Consider the following 15,624-nt stretch of genomic DNA (forward strand, 5'->3'; position numbering starts at 1 on the left):
CAAATGGCCACACTAAGCATGAAGTCTCATCTTTCATTTCATAAATCATATGCCATTTGGCACAGAAGACTGAAGTACTTAGTCACCTCCATGGATCTATTTAGGTAAAAGGCCAATGTCCTGGCAGAATGTGTCCAGAAAGTGTGCCCACGTTCTAAGTTCAATTCATCAAACCCCATGATGCTTCACCACTCCCCCGATGAAGCAACATGTTCTCAATTTTTACATGTTTTCATGCAACATAATCTTTACTTAATATTCTTTATCTTAAGATTATGAAGTACAGAACAACATGAATATTTTTTAAATGCTACCGCTTAATTCATAGTGTTACCACCCCGCTGTAAATCAGTCTGCCACTATAATATAGCAGTTACCTTTTGTTCTTCATATTCTGGAATATGTCAATATTTTGATTCTTAAAGTAATAGACTGGAACAGTTGTCCAACAAAGAAGAAGAGATAATATGGGGATGACTTCAACTTATATAAATTTATAGTAATGGCAATATTTTGAGATTTGAACTGTAAGTTCAGGCTAATCGTGGAAAACCATAAGACAAACTCAAGTAGGAATCATCCTTCAAAGATTAGTAGCATGTAGTCACCTTGGGTGTCACTGACTGGCATTTGCTCCTCAAAGTGTTTTAGGTGGAGCTGATCTTAAGCATGTTCACAGATTCTAATATTACATATTTGCTGAACTCAGGATTATAGACTTATGTTTATGAATTGGTTTATATGAACTGATTACCAACTTTGCATACCATGCCAAATGTGTACGGCTTCATTTGATTTTGAGTAGTAGCAATGGCTTGTCACCGTACTTACTGGTCTTCTACAGAGCGTGCGCATCTTATTCCCAGTTCACACACTCTAGCTATATAAATTTAGTGAGGACAGCAATGTGTTTGGTGAGCCCTAGTTTCTTGAAACGAAAAATAGGCACAGCGACACTTGTTAATTTTCACAAGAATTATAAGTAGCAAGCCTAAAATTTCTCATTCTGTATGGAAGTATTCTGTTGTGTTTTATATTTTTAGATGTTTTCTGAGACAAAGTGTCATTATGTAGTCCAGGCTATCCTCAAAGTCTCAGATGTTGAGGTTCCAGTGATGCATAACCACAGTGAGCTCAATGGCATTATTTTAGATGTTGGATACTAGTTGTTACGGATTTTCTGTAATGCCATCTTTTTCAGTTACCTCATTTACCAACCCTGCAAGTACAGATAAAGGACAAGGTAGAAGAGGCCAAATAAATTCCCTCTCCCCGGACATATTTACTCTGTTCTCTTGTAATTATTACTTATTTATGTTTTTCACTACACTTTAAATTCTTGACATTAGCATGTTGTGTTCAACACTTACGCTCAGAGATCATTTGAGTATTGGAAAGTCAGAAGCCCCATCCAAACATTGTTTACCAACTGGGGGCTTTTTGGACTAGTGGAGTTATAAGGAATAGGGTGTAGATGAAAACAATGACAACATTTGTCACCTTCTGGTTTTTTTAAGTAATAGCCACTGTTTACTGTCACATCATTGTATCTGAAAATCGCTCTGACACAAGAGGATTACAAGGATTCATTAGACAATTCCAAAAAAAAAAAAAAGGAGTAAATTTAACTTTACCAGAAAACAGTGCCAACTTCCATCTGGAATGGCATCAGAGCACATTCTCGGTAATGCTAACAAAATTTCTAAATGCTATGCCATTGGTAAATTGAGATAATATGAAATGGCAATTCACCTGCTTTCCAAGTTGGAAATGACTGGAATGACGTTCTCTGGATAAAACTTCCAACTCAATGAACTTGACTCGTAGTCTTGTTTTCTGTGTCTTTAAAGAAAAAAATCCATTGGGTGTGGGCACATGGTTCCCAGCTGGGACTTATTTCAGATTTTTTTTTCTGTCTTTTCTAAGTAAATCTCTGAAGGAGTGAACATCTTAGGGAAGCAACAGCTACTGTGACTTTATTTATCTTAGAAACATGTTTGGAGAAGCATTGCTCCAGGCTGATCTAAGAAGAAAAATAAAATTAGACTTCAAGTATCCCATGACACAAATTTATCAAAAATTTGATTTGGATATAGCTCTTGTCTCATACATTCAACAAAATTCAGTTTCTTAAGTTTTGCACTGGAGCAGAAAAAGTGCCTTACACGTATTCATAAACATAAAAATGACTTCAGCCACAAAATAGTGAATATAATAAAAATCATTTTTATTGGGGTAAGAGCAGAAGATACTGGTATCTCTACAAAAGGGGGTGTTATTAGAAAATGGAAAAGACAATAAAATTCAGCAACAGTATTTCTATTTTAAATGTTACTTATTTTAAGAAGCTGTGGGTAGATTACAGCAGCCTTTGGGAAAGCAGAGCCATTAAAATTAGGAGATGGAAAAGATTAAATCAATGATGTGAGGTAAGCTAGACACTTGAGGATACAGGAAACTCCCTTGTAAATCCTGCCTGCATGGGTTGCCTGTTGTAAGAATTCAGATTTCTGACCAGTTCTGTCATTACAATTCTACACCCTCTCCTTATTTTTCTCCACAAGTTTTAATCTCCTTGCCATCCTTATGGGGGAAAAGATGCCTTACTATTATTCTCTTTTTAGTCACATTTTACAATACTAGTTTTAATAAGAAATGTTGTTTTCTGTTATAAAACCATTTTGTAGTTGAGCTTCCCAACTAAACTCCTACCTCCAAGTAAAATAATAAAGCAAGGCATATATTTGTATAAGAATAGAAATTGTAAATACTGTAACTTATAAATCCCTTAGTACTATATAATCTCTCAAGGCTAATTATGTTTTTATTATATTATGGGGTTGGTTTTACTTTATCAGATTTCTTTTAAAATATATTGGACTCCATTGAAATAAATAACATATACAATCAAACTTTTGAAAATTGCTTTTAATATATTGGCTTTAGTAGTTAAGAAACTCCCTAATCCGTATTTAAGGGATAATTTAATAGTTTGAAATAGTATTTGTAATATAGGCCAACTCAATATGAGTAAAAGGCATAAGAAGTCAGGTTTGTACTGTGTAATTATACAATGTGAACTAGTCTTGCAAGTCGTAACTTAGTTCATAAATAGATGAATAAGACCTCATAAGTTTCTACATTCTAAAAATATTAGAAAATGAAAGGATGTGGATAACAATTTGAGAAGTGTTAGTGATTACAGTTAAAAATTTTTGAACTATCAGGAACTAAATTTTGTTTATCACTTATGAAAATAGTTATAATTGGCAGCATATTATCAATAAATAAATACTGAGGTGTCAACACAGACATGATTATCAACAATAAGATGCACGCTAAGCACATTTAAATGAAAAGCAACAGTTCAACTAGAGTGCACTGGTCTCATTTTATTTTAGGAGTGTTCTCTAACTTTCCAGATTATAGTCATTTAAAATTAATCTCTATGAAACTAACTTAAGTAGAGAATTTGTTGAAACTAGAAAGACTTTTTTTTGCATTTGAGAGACAAAAGGGTGTATTCTTTTAAACAAAATAAAAATACTTTCAGAGCCGGGCGGTGGTGGCACACGCCTTTAATCCTAGCACTCGGGAGACAGATGCAGGTGGATCTCTGTGAGATTGAGACCAGCCTGGTCTACAAGAGCTAGTTCCAGGATAGGCTCCAAAAGCCACACAGAAACCCTGTCTCAAAACCCATGCCCCCCCAAAAAAAATATTTTCAGAAAAACCTGGGTAGCTCAGCTTCTGAAGTATATCCATGATTTACCAGTGAACAAAAAGAGAATTCTTTTTGATGACACATTATTAAAAAATAGATACCGAAATGAAATTATATTCATGCAGATAAGAAAGTGAACAAACACGTGGCAAACGGTATTTACCACAACCATTCTCTGCCAGGAACTCTTCAGTTGGTTTTGTTTCTCAATTGCGGCTGGTATGGCCCAGCACTGCAGTTCTTCAGAGCCTTGAGACTTTGGCTCAACTTCTGGCATTGTTGGTATTTAAAGCATAAGCTCCTGGATGAAGTTTCTGTAATGGAAATTAAGGTAGAAGCAGAGATCCACAGCTAACACTGAGCCAAACTCCTGGAATCCAACTGTAGAGAGGGAGGAGTGATGAGCAAAGGGGTCAAGACCATGCTGGGGAAACCCACAGAAACAGCTGACCTGAGCAAGTGGGAAACTCATGGACCCCAGATGGACAGCTGGGGAACCAGCATAGGAGACTGAAGCAGCCTCCCTCAATGTGGGTGTCAGTTGGGGGCCTGGGCAGTCTATGGGGCCTCTGGCAGTGAAACCAGTATTTATCCCTAGTGCATGAATGTGCTTTGGCAGCCATTCCCTAAGGAGGGATACTCTCTTAGCCGAGATACATAGGGGAGGGCCTAGGCCCTGCCCCAAGTGATGTGACAGACTTTGATAATCCCCATGGAAGGCCTCACCCTCCCTGGGGGGGGGTAGACGGGGGATGGGATGGGGGTTGGTGGAGGGCACAGGAGGGAGGGAGAACTGAGGTTAGTATTTAAAACAAGATTGTTTTTAATTTAAATAAAATTATAAATAAATAAGCTCATAGGAGTCTGACTGTCTTATTGGATAGAAGGTAATGTTCCCCACCTTAGAAGATCCTTGAGGAAATTAAATATAAACGTGTCTGGAAATGTAACACAATACTTAACACATGGGTGAGTCTTAAGTGGTTGAAGTGATCACTGTAATGAAGTCATCGTTTCCTGGACTATTTCTATTTTCTTTTCCGTTTATCATTCTGTTCTGGTACAGAATGATCTAGGAAACTCTGTAATATTTGCTTAGTGAAAGTCAAATAGATGACTATGTAGATTAAAAATATTACCTCAGAAGGAGCAAAGATCATTTTCATTTGCTACCTTTTCCTCTGTGCTTGACCAATCTACATTTTTAATTTGCCAGATACATAGGCAGTTCATCCAGAGACCAAGGAAGCCTGAATGTTTCCACAAACTTACAAAACATCAGGGAAAGCATGAAAACTTCAAATGCGGTGGGGTTATAATCTCACCGGTCTCTCCCATCTCTTCCTGTATGTAACCAAAAGCATTACCCTTTTAACCCATGGAAATACCAGTGATAAATCTTGCTAACATACAAGAGATTTTTCTTCTGTCTTTTCTGTTTAGAATTTCCCCCTTAATGTTCTTAAAGATAAAAAGCCATGACACAAGCATCAAATAATACAAAATTTAATTCTTTTAACTGTCTACAGGTTCAAAAGGAAATAAAGGCAATTATCAATAAGTGGGCAGGGAAGGTTTCTTCAGGGCAGCAGACATGCTAGTTCAGGTATTTTGCATTCTGCCCTTTCATCACTGTTTCCCTAGTCTTGTTGCTCACAAATGGGAATGTAAGAGTGTAAATACAAATGTAATTTTAACCCTTCAATAATAAGCAAAGAAGTAATGGCATGCATGTGAGCTTCTGCAAGATGAATTAAGATACTGAGACCTTTATCATACCAGTGGCAGCCAAAATAAAATCCACAAGGAACAACTTGCTTCATCAGGGACTCATTTTGTCCTAAAGTGTTGGTCAATTATGGTAATGTCTGGAGAAGAAAACACAGAACTAGGCGGTGTCCTGTAACACCCTGGATTCAAAATCCCAATGCAGACACATGAAGAAAGTAATTCAAGAATGAGAAGAGAGATGTGCCTTCTGTTGTTTATATTTTATACTTTGCCACCTCATTTAGAATTGCTGTCAATCATTCCATATTTATTTGTTCTCCATTTGGTTGAGGAACTGAGCTAGAGATGGAAAGAAAGCACTTTTGTCTGTGTGTCAAAGGAGCTTAAACAGCAAACTGAGAAGTAATGTGCCCTATTTTTCCCAGGAACTCTTTCCTTCTCACAGTCTCTACTACAAGAACGTCAGATCAGATCAGTCATCCCCCTTACCCCCACCTACACACATATGCACTCACATACAAGAACACACACACACATACACACACACATACACATGCACATACTTGGACACACACTCATACATTCACACATACACATGTACACACATATTGACACACACAGGCACACACACACACACACACACACACACACACACACACACACACACACACACACCACTTGATTAGATCAGATATAGACACTCCTCTCAAAAAAATAGACCACTCAGATCCTCTTTTCCAACCATTAAGACTCATAAATTCTACAACTTGGGGGAATCTTGGGAGATCAGTTAAAAGTGGTCTGGGAGTGGCTGTGTTGGACTTCTGGAAATGACACAAAGAAAAATCTGCTCTCTTACAGACACAGTAATGATTCAGGAACAGAGTTGAAGAAGGGTTCCTACAGAGAAACTTCAGAGGGGAAGTAACTATCTTATGTCTTGAAAGTACTCTATTTTCTTGTTCCAGCCTCATGCAACCTTTCCTAAGATTTTCTCTTCTGCTGGTCCAGTTTGGATGTCATTCTGTTTCTTACAACCAATGGCTAAGGTAAGATATGAGATGATTCTTACGTCGTTTAAAAATAGTTTTATTTTATTTTGAGATTATAGTATAATTTCATCATTTTCCCTTTCCTTTCCTCACTCCCAAACATTCCATCTGCCCCTCCTTGCTCTCTTTCAAGTTCATAGCTTTTTTTTATTAATTGTTGTAGCATGCATGTATGTATACTGCATGCTTATATGTTGTTACATACATATATATTTTTAAATGTAGCCAGCTCCATCTGTACAGTGTTACTTGGATGCAAGTTGTCAGGGATGGACATTTCATATTGGATAATCAATTATGTATTTTTCCTGGGGAAGATTATTTCTTCCTCTCTTAGTATCCTAGTTACCTGTTCTTTCTTTGTGTAGGGTTGAGACCTTGTGTTCTTCCCCTTATCAACCTTGGCATGTCTGTTGCTGGAATCTTTGTTCAGTTCATGTTTAGGCAGTCATGTTGGTGAAACTGTATGGGTGTAGCTTCTGACGTCACTGGGGAACAACTGAGTTATTTTTATTGATTTTTAAAATATTTATTAATTTGCTTTGTTTATACTTGTTTAAACACGTGGGATGTCACCAGCTTACCACAGCGCACAAACAGAGGTCAGGGCGTAGTTTCTGGAGTTGGTTCCTCCTTCCACCTTGTTGAGCCACAGTCTCTCATCTTTCTTTCTTCCACTGCTCAAGGTTCTAGTCAGTTCTCTTGTCTTTACCTCCATAGCAGTGCCTGGATTACAAATACACTTCTCTCCATACAGCCTTTTATGTGGTTTCTGGGAATTAAATGAGGTGCTCAGGTGTGTATGGCAAGAGTTTTTATGGGCTAAGCCGTCTTGCAGCCCCTTAGTTTCATTTTTAAAGTTTGCAGATATTATTACTACCACTAACATAGTAAAATGCTGTATATGACTATTTTTTAAATAATACTGCCATTTGCCACCAAAATTTAAAAATTCCAAGTGAACAATAAACTTGAATTCAGAACATGAACGTGATGTCAAAACAAGAAAATTATTGTCATAGCACTAAAAATAAACTACCGATTGGATTCGATTTCACATTTAAAAACTCTCACACAATACTTGCATTTATGTAGAAGACCAATTGTTTACATGGTGATTACATGACTGGTGTCTTAGTTACTTGTCTTTGCTGTGTTAAGACATCATGGCCAAGACAGCTTATAAAAGAAAGAACTTCCACGAGGCTTATGGTTTCTGAGCAGTAAATCCCACCATGCGGGTCAGCATGGGAGGCTGGCAGGAAGGTATGGCACTGGAACAGTAGCCTCGCCTGACAAACCCACATTTCTTAATCCTCCCTAAACAGTTCCACCAACTGGGAACCAAAAATGCAAGCACAGGATGAAAAGGAAATTGAACTGCATACTTGATAAGGGGTATAGTTGGTTATTTTTTTATGGGAAATTACTCACAAGAGAAGCTGGTAACCCAGGTTAGCTTCTGCAGCCTTCCGAGACCCGACTGGAACCTGAAGGAGAGCATGTGTCCCTGTCTCCAGCCTTTTATTCCACCTGCCTACTACATACCTGTGACCAGGCCCCAAACAGGTGTGGTCAACACTACAGGTACCTGGGATATCTCCCTACAATAAGAGCCTATGGGGACATTCTGACTCAAGCCACAACATTAAACTCCATTTTATAGTAAAGTATCCGACAGGCTGTGGTCTAAGTAGGCCAACAATGGATGTGTCCTTGTGGAAAGGCCATGGATCGCTCAGTTTTCAACTCATAGGACTGAATATCTCACTAGTCCCAAGCTGGTACTGACATTCCAGGGAAGCCCTAGAGAGCTGCTAGTATTCACTCTGTGTTGGAGTCCAAATGAAGTAAATTCTAACACCAGTGAAGGAATGCCTTGGGAAAAGAATAGATGACCTTGCTGGCCATGAGTGAGTATAAGCAGGCAAAAAACAAAAGTTTCCATGTTCCATGTGGTCTTATATTGCTGTCAGCAGAAGGTGTAGACCAGATGTAGGGTGGATCTTCTCATCTCAAATGATACAGTCAAGAAATCCTTCAGAACTTTGTCTAGCTGTTTGGGTTTGTGAATTCCAGATATGGTCAAGTTGACATCTAGCTTGGTCCCTATCAAGCATCACATGCAATAAATGGATAAAAAATCGGATCAAAGACAATTCACCAGGTGAAAAGATAAGCTAGAGCATGGGATAAAACCTTTGACAGTTCTATCTTTGACAGAGGAATAATATGTAGACTATATTAATAACTTTAAACATAAATTCCAATTATCTAACAATCTAGTAAGTAATTGGACAAATGAAATGAACAAACAGCTTTCAAAACAGGAGGTTCAAATATCTAGTAAGTACATGAAAGATTGTTCACAATATCTAGCCATCGGCAAAATGCAACCCAAAAGTACACTGGGAATTCCATCCCAGCCCGTCAAAACAGCTATCCTCAAAAGACAATAAAAAAATGTTGGTAAGAATATAGACAAAACAGAATAGTTATACACAGGTGGTGGGAATGAAATTAGGCTAGTCATTATATAAATCAATCTGGATGTTCCCCCAAACAACTAATGATAGAACTACGATATGAGCTAACTAGATCACTCCTGGAAGAAGACCTACATATAGTAACCTAAGTCAGCATGTTATGTTAACAGAATGAAATACACATCCATTCTTATTGCAGACCTATTCCTAATAGCTAAGTCATGGAGTCAACCTTGGTGCCCATCAACAGATAATTAAAGAAAGTGTGGTAAATACACACAGCAGTTCTTACTATGTTCTAAAGAAAAATGAAATTAATTTTTTGGTAAATGGATGGATCTATAGGTCTATTAAATGGAATAAGCCACATTCAGACATTTTCTCCTATCTTTATGAATGAAAGAATCCTCCATGCATAATGGGGAATTATTTGGGAAAAAGACAGAAATAAGTGAGAAGGGAAGAAAGAGAGGAGTAGAGAAGCAGACACAATCAAAGCATATGCTATACTTGAGTGAAGTCATCTTTAGGAACCCCTTCACTGTGTACATGAATATATTAATAAAAAGTAGAATGGAGTCTGAGTTTCTATTTTATGAGATGAGAAGAAAAGTTGTGGTTAAAAATGCTTCTGTTTCATCCTCCTCCAAAAGTCCCCATAAGCCTAATAAAAGAATGAAAATAAAATACCAGAGCATAATAAAAGTGAAAGAAAATAAAGATGCTGAAAGTTTGTAATGAAATTCTTTGAAATAGAGAAAGAAGATGAGCTTGGCGCTTAGCAATAGCAATTGTAACCAGGGTGCTTCTGTCGGAGGACAGTCATGAGAGGTGTGCCGCCTTGCTTCCTTATGCATGACTTACTCTTATTTAATTTCTCTTAAGAGATCTGGAAAGGCTTTAGATGTGTGAGACCTGGGGACTTGGGATATTGTTGTACAGCGCAGTGGTGAAAACAGAGTGGCTGAAAATGGGCATGTTCCCAAGGTTTGTTTTTTGACCAAATTCCCAAGCTAAGTAATTCCTTAGAATGTTCCAGAATTCTTCACTGTCCCGCTTTACTTTGGGGTTTCTTCTTTCTGAATGATAAGCATGAAAACACGTGCAAAAGGAAACCCTTGTCTGCTACCATTTACGTGGGAAGGAAGATAGATCTACCCCGTGATCTAGCTATTTACCATTTGTAAGTGTTTACCCAAAGGAGACCAAGTCAACACATCATAGGGATACTTGCACGCTATTGTTTATGTACAACAGCTAAACTACAGAACCAACCTAAAACAGAGTACTGGGTAAAGAAAAAAAAAGCACATGTACAAAATGGAAGTTTTTCAGCCACAAAGATTGAATTTCATTGTTTGTAGAAAAATGGACATAACTGCAAATAACCATATTAAGCAAGTCTCAGAAATAAATATTTCTGAGATTATCTTATGTGTGCTTCCTAGATTTTATAAAATCGTATGTATAGGACATGAAAGTACGAGTGAAATTACCATGGAAACAAAGGGGCTGGAGGGGAATGAGCAGAGGAGGTAGATAGATACAGGGAGGGAACTATACTCAACACACAGCATCTACTTATATGATGATGTCCTTGTGTGACACAGTACCGTGTACTGTGAGTATGAACAATGAATTTGTTTAGCATCAGAAACATTGAGAACATTTATTTTCCTTGTCCTGGTAATCTTAAAAGAGGTGTGTGTTCTTTATGACAATTTTTTTTTTTTGCTTTTTTTGAGGGCATAGTCTCTATGGAATTACGTTTTTTGAGTATTTGTGTCATATATAACTAATATTCTATCTTCACCATCTTTCAATTTTGTTTTCGTCGGAGGCAAAAAGATGAGATGATAGAACAAAAGAATGTAAGAATTTCTTAGCATTACTTGCAAGGTTATTTTACTAATCTCGCTCACAATAACTGGTTTCATTAAACATAAACATCTAAGTGGGCTGCTTCACTACAGCATGAGTCCATCACCCAACAATGTGCATCAAGGATGATTAGAACCATGGATCCAACCAAGGACAAAGTCTAAAGAGATGCAGAAGTTTTCTCCAGGCTCCCTGCAGTAGTCTGAAGACAGTTACTGACGTCCTTGTGTGATATTGTACCAAAGAAGAGTTTTGATTTTGTACACATGAGGTGTTCTTGATCTGCAAATCTATAATTTAGTCTACTAAAATGTGACTTGATTGCACAAAGAGAAAGGCAAAGGTGGGGCTAAGCTGTCAAATTGATGGCTTTCTGTGTGCTAAAACCAATAAACACAGCCTCCGAGTCTAGAAGTCTTTCAACTTCTAGGTGCTAAGTGGACAAAAGGAGTGTGCACATGGCCCTTAAGCTTTTTTTTCTCATTTTATTACTATTATTTTTTTTAAAAAAAATTAGTAACAAGCTTGCTTCACATGTCAATCTAAGCCCCTCTCCCTCCACTCCTCCCCTGCCCCTACCACTCCCCCAAGTCCCCATCTCATGCCTCCTCTACTCCCCAGGGAGGGTGAGGTGTTCCATGGAGGTTCTCCAAAGTCTATCATATCATCCCAGGTAGGGCCTAGGACCTCCCTGCTGTGTCCAGACTGAAAGAGCATCTCTCCATGTGGAATGGACTCTCAAAGTCCATTTGTGTGTCAGGGATAAGTACTGGTCTACTACCTGAGGCCCCATAGATTGCTGAGGCCTCCTCACTGACACCCATGTTCAGGGGGTCTGGAGTTTTTAAAAAGACCTTTGAATAATGTAACTTCAGAAGCTGCCAAAATCACAAATATAGCTATTATTAAAACACTTGAGTAAAACCGCCTTGAAACTCCTAAACCCTGTCTTGGGTATGTCCTATCTGTTCCTAAGTGTCTCACTCTCCCATAACAGTCATAATTAAATCTGTGTCACACTTCCTTGTTTTTAATTTTTATTATTTCTGCATGTGCAGAAGTTGCTTCTCTCCTTTCAGTGTGTGGGTCCCAGTAACTAAAGTCAGGTCATCAGGATTGGCCTTAGGTCATTTACTCACTGACATATCTCCCCAGCTGATTAATCTTTTCTAAAAAAAAAAAAAAAAAACAACAAAACAAAACAAAAAACAAACAAAAAAACCCCTCAACATTGTCTGTAAAATACAAAACCACAGTTGTTGCTCCCTTATGAACTTGGCAAATCTTCCCCTATTTTCCAAACATGTCACCAACAAAGCTACAAACACTGCCCCCTTTTGAAGCTAGTGGTTCATTTTCAGTCCTCGTGTTACGTCAGCTCTAATCATTTCAGTAGTCCCTTCCAGGACACCCTGTTTCCTACCTGCAGCTCTTTGTCCATTCTTCCCATATCTCCTTGGCCTGTAAATACTGAAAGACTCTAAACCTGGATTAGCACTGGGAAACTGTACCAGGGATATGACTGGTGTGGTCTTGAAAGCAAAGCCGCTGCGGGTACCCACCTGAGATCCTTACACGAGGAGGCCCAAGACTCTTCCTTTGTGGATGAGGGAGGGCTCAAGAGGAAGCACGGGTGAGGCTGCCGAGGTCATCTTCCTCTGTGAACAGTTGCTGGGGATGCGGGGAGTGTTTTCTTCAGTGGTGTAGCAGCCCGTAGGTTGCTCGTGCCATTGTAGGTAACCCCTCATCTATGCTAATGTAAATAAACCTAGTGAAACTCACTGGTTCATCGAGCTAAACTTGGTCTGGCGTTGGCGCTGTGTCTGAGACGAATAGGGATTAGTTCACATCTTCCCAGGAAGGAGTAAAGCAAACCTCACCTAACATCTCCGCACTCTCTCTTAATAGTCTTCCAGAACTTTGAATGTCACCCCCTTCTGTTGACTTCTCAATATGAAGTGCTCTTTTTTTCCCGACTTCAGACTTAGGTCTGTCTGCCTACTTAATACCCCAACTGGATGTCTAATATACATTTCACACTCATCACGACTAAAACTAAATGCCTGATGTTCTAATCTTGCATCCATTCTAAGCCAGCTTCCCCAGTAGTCACCCTGTCGGCAGCCAGGAAAATTCCATTAAGGAATATCTCCAGGTCCAAACCTCCAGCTCCAGGGTTCCAGTAACCAGGAGCTCTGGTCTGCATTGAAGTACGGATGCTAGCTGGTGTGCTATTGAATAGCGTGGCCTCAGTGGAGAATGTCTCCTAGTTTGCATCTATACAGAACTAAGCGTTTGAATAGGCCTGCACCAGGGCGGAGGGCTAGGTGTGTAAGTAAGAAGTAGAGGAGAAAGTGTTAGGATCTACAAGGCAGAGGGGTCGACTAGAGGAGAGAGAAATGGCCTCAGGGTCAGGGAAGCATAGTTAGGAAACAGCCAGGAAGATGCCTAATAAAAAAGAGACTCCAGTTTTGCAGCATGGAAGTGAGAGCTCTCTAAAGATGACAAGATGCCCGTGTTTGGTCTTTATTGCCATTGGGTTGCTAGGAGTTTCCAAGTCCACGCTCCCCCACTCAGGCCAAACCTCATGGCTACTGTGGCTTGGGGCTGAGACAGGCCGGGCCACGACATCCCCCTTCCTTAGTAACTGCAGCCCCATCCTTTTAGGTTTTCAAGCCAGAACCTTATCACCTTTCTCTTACCCCCAAATCCCATCTGTCAGCATATTCTGCTCTCTCTATCTTTGACATATGTACAGAATTTTACAACGTATCACACATCTCTCACGCCTCCATTATTAAACTTCTCTCGTCATGCTAGTTTGTGTAAAACTCCTTGTTCTCTTATCATTAATTAAAACCCAGTGCATTTTTGAAAAATGAGTTTTGATCCAGGCTTTGCTGTTTTTAAGACAGCGGGATCTCCTACCTAGCCCAGCTGGCCTCAAACTCACCATGTGTCCCGGACTAGCCACGAATTTGTAGCAATCCTCCTGTCTCTGCCTTTCAATGCTGAGGTTTAAGATTTCGTTTAAGTTCTCAATTAAACGTTTAAGTTCTCAAGTTCGTTTAAGATTTCTCAATTAAATTTCATCCCACAGCTCCCATCATACTCTGAATAAATGGCAGTACAACAGCCCGATTATCTAATCCCTTGCCGTTGTCACCGCCTATTAATCTCTCCTTTTTCTCCAGGCTCCAGCCCCAGTGACCTCCTCATTCCGGTCTGTAGCTCCTGATGTGTACTAAGGTGACTCTACCCCATTTTCAAACATTCTCCTATATCTCACAGTATCCATCACATGCCTGTATCCACTGACATACTGTTTTATTTATTAATATGGTGCTAGTGGGACAGTAGTGATGGATGGCTTGCCACCAGGAGCATTGATTACCCTTCCAGAGAATCGAGGTTTGATTCCTAGCGTGAAGATGACAGTTCACAGCCAGCTATTATTTCATTTCCAGGGTGCACAGACATACATGCAGGCAAAACATCCCTGTACATAAAATAGATTGATTAATAAAATAATGAAAGCAATCTGGATTACTATGCTTAATAGGATTATGTCTCATTGTAGCCTTAAATACAATAAGACCAGCCTTGAAGATAAGAAAATCCAGGTTCAAAGGCAGCCAACATTATTTTCTTTAGATAAATTGGCTAACTTCTCTGAGCTTTCTTATGTATAAAACTCTTGTTTGGTCTTAATCTGAGCTCATACTTTTATGGGCAACTACAGATTGTCACACAGATTGCTTTATAAACTACAAATCACTATACCAACTATAGCAATATATTTATGCTCAAATAGAAAAATATAAATAATTAATATTAGCATCATATTAATTTTTTGCAAAATAGTTGAACAGAATTTATTCCCCTTTACATGGGCTATTTTTAATTAATTAATTATTTTCCCAACCCAATCACATTTTTTCCTCCCTCACTCTTCTCCCAACCTCTCCTCTCCCCCACTCCCATCCACTCATCCTCTTTTCTCTTCAGAAGAGGTTAGGCCTCCCATGTATATCACACAGTCATGGCATATCGAGTTACAGGAAGACTAGGTACCTCCTCTCCTATTAAGGCTGAATGAGGCAACCTGGAAGGAGGAAAGGGTTCCAAAAGCAGGCAGCAAAGTCAGACATTCCCTGATCCTTCTGTTAGGAGTCCCACAAGAAGACAAAGCTACACAACTGTAACATATATGCAGAGGGCCATGAAAGCACTCTGGTTGGCAGTTCAGTCTCTGTGAGCATCTAGGAGCCAAGTTACTTGATTCTGTAGGTTTTCTTGTGATGTCCTTCAACTCTCTGGCTCCTACAATCCTTAACCCTCTTCAACAGGATTCTCAGAGCTCTGCCTAATATTTGGCTGTGGGTCTCTGTATCTGTTCCCATCAGTAGCTGGATGAAGCTTCTCTGATGACAATTGGGCTAGGCAATGACCTATGAGTATAGCAGAATATCGTTAGGAATCATTTCATTGGCTTTTTTGCCGGTCACATTTGGTTCTATCCTAGGTCTCTGGGGTAAGTCCTGGTCTTCAACGTAGTATCAGCAGTGGGCTCCCTCTCATGGCATAGGTCTCAGACTGGACCAGTCATTGGTTGGCCACTGTTGGGAGCTGCAAAGTACCGCACCCAAAAGATGGCGCCGGTTTCCGCCCTCCGCCAGCCTGACGGCGAGTGCTCTCTGTGGTAAACAACTCCTAATTTGGTAAAGGCCAGGTATCCTCTTAATTCTGC

General features: G+C 39.3%; 1 long non-coding RNA gene across 1 annotated transcript in view; it reads left to right on the forward strand.

The window, feature by feature from the left end:
• Positions 1-15,220, forward strand: part of LOC103163469 — a 27,272-nt gene extending 12,052 nt beyond the window's left edge. Inside the window, exons 3-4 of the long non-coding RNA XR_003487997.2 lie at positions 6,424-6,504; positions 14,069-15,220. This is a non-coding gene — a long non-coding RNA (uncharacterized LOC103163469). The remainder of the gene's footprint in view (positions 1-6,423; positions 6,505-14,068) is intronic.
• The last annotated feature ends 404 nt before the right edge of the window (positions 15,221-15,624 follow it).

Source organism: Cricetulus griseus, chromosome 10 (genome assembly GCF_003668045.3).
Source record: "Cricetulus griseus strain 17A/GY chromosome 10, alternate assembly CriGri-PICRH-1.0, whole genome shotgun sequence".
Classification (NCBI taxonomy): domain Eukaryota; kingdom Metazoa; phylum Chordata; class Mammalia; order Rodentia; family Cricetidae; genus Cricetulus; species Cricetulus griseus.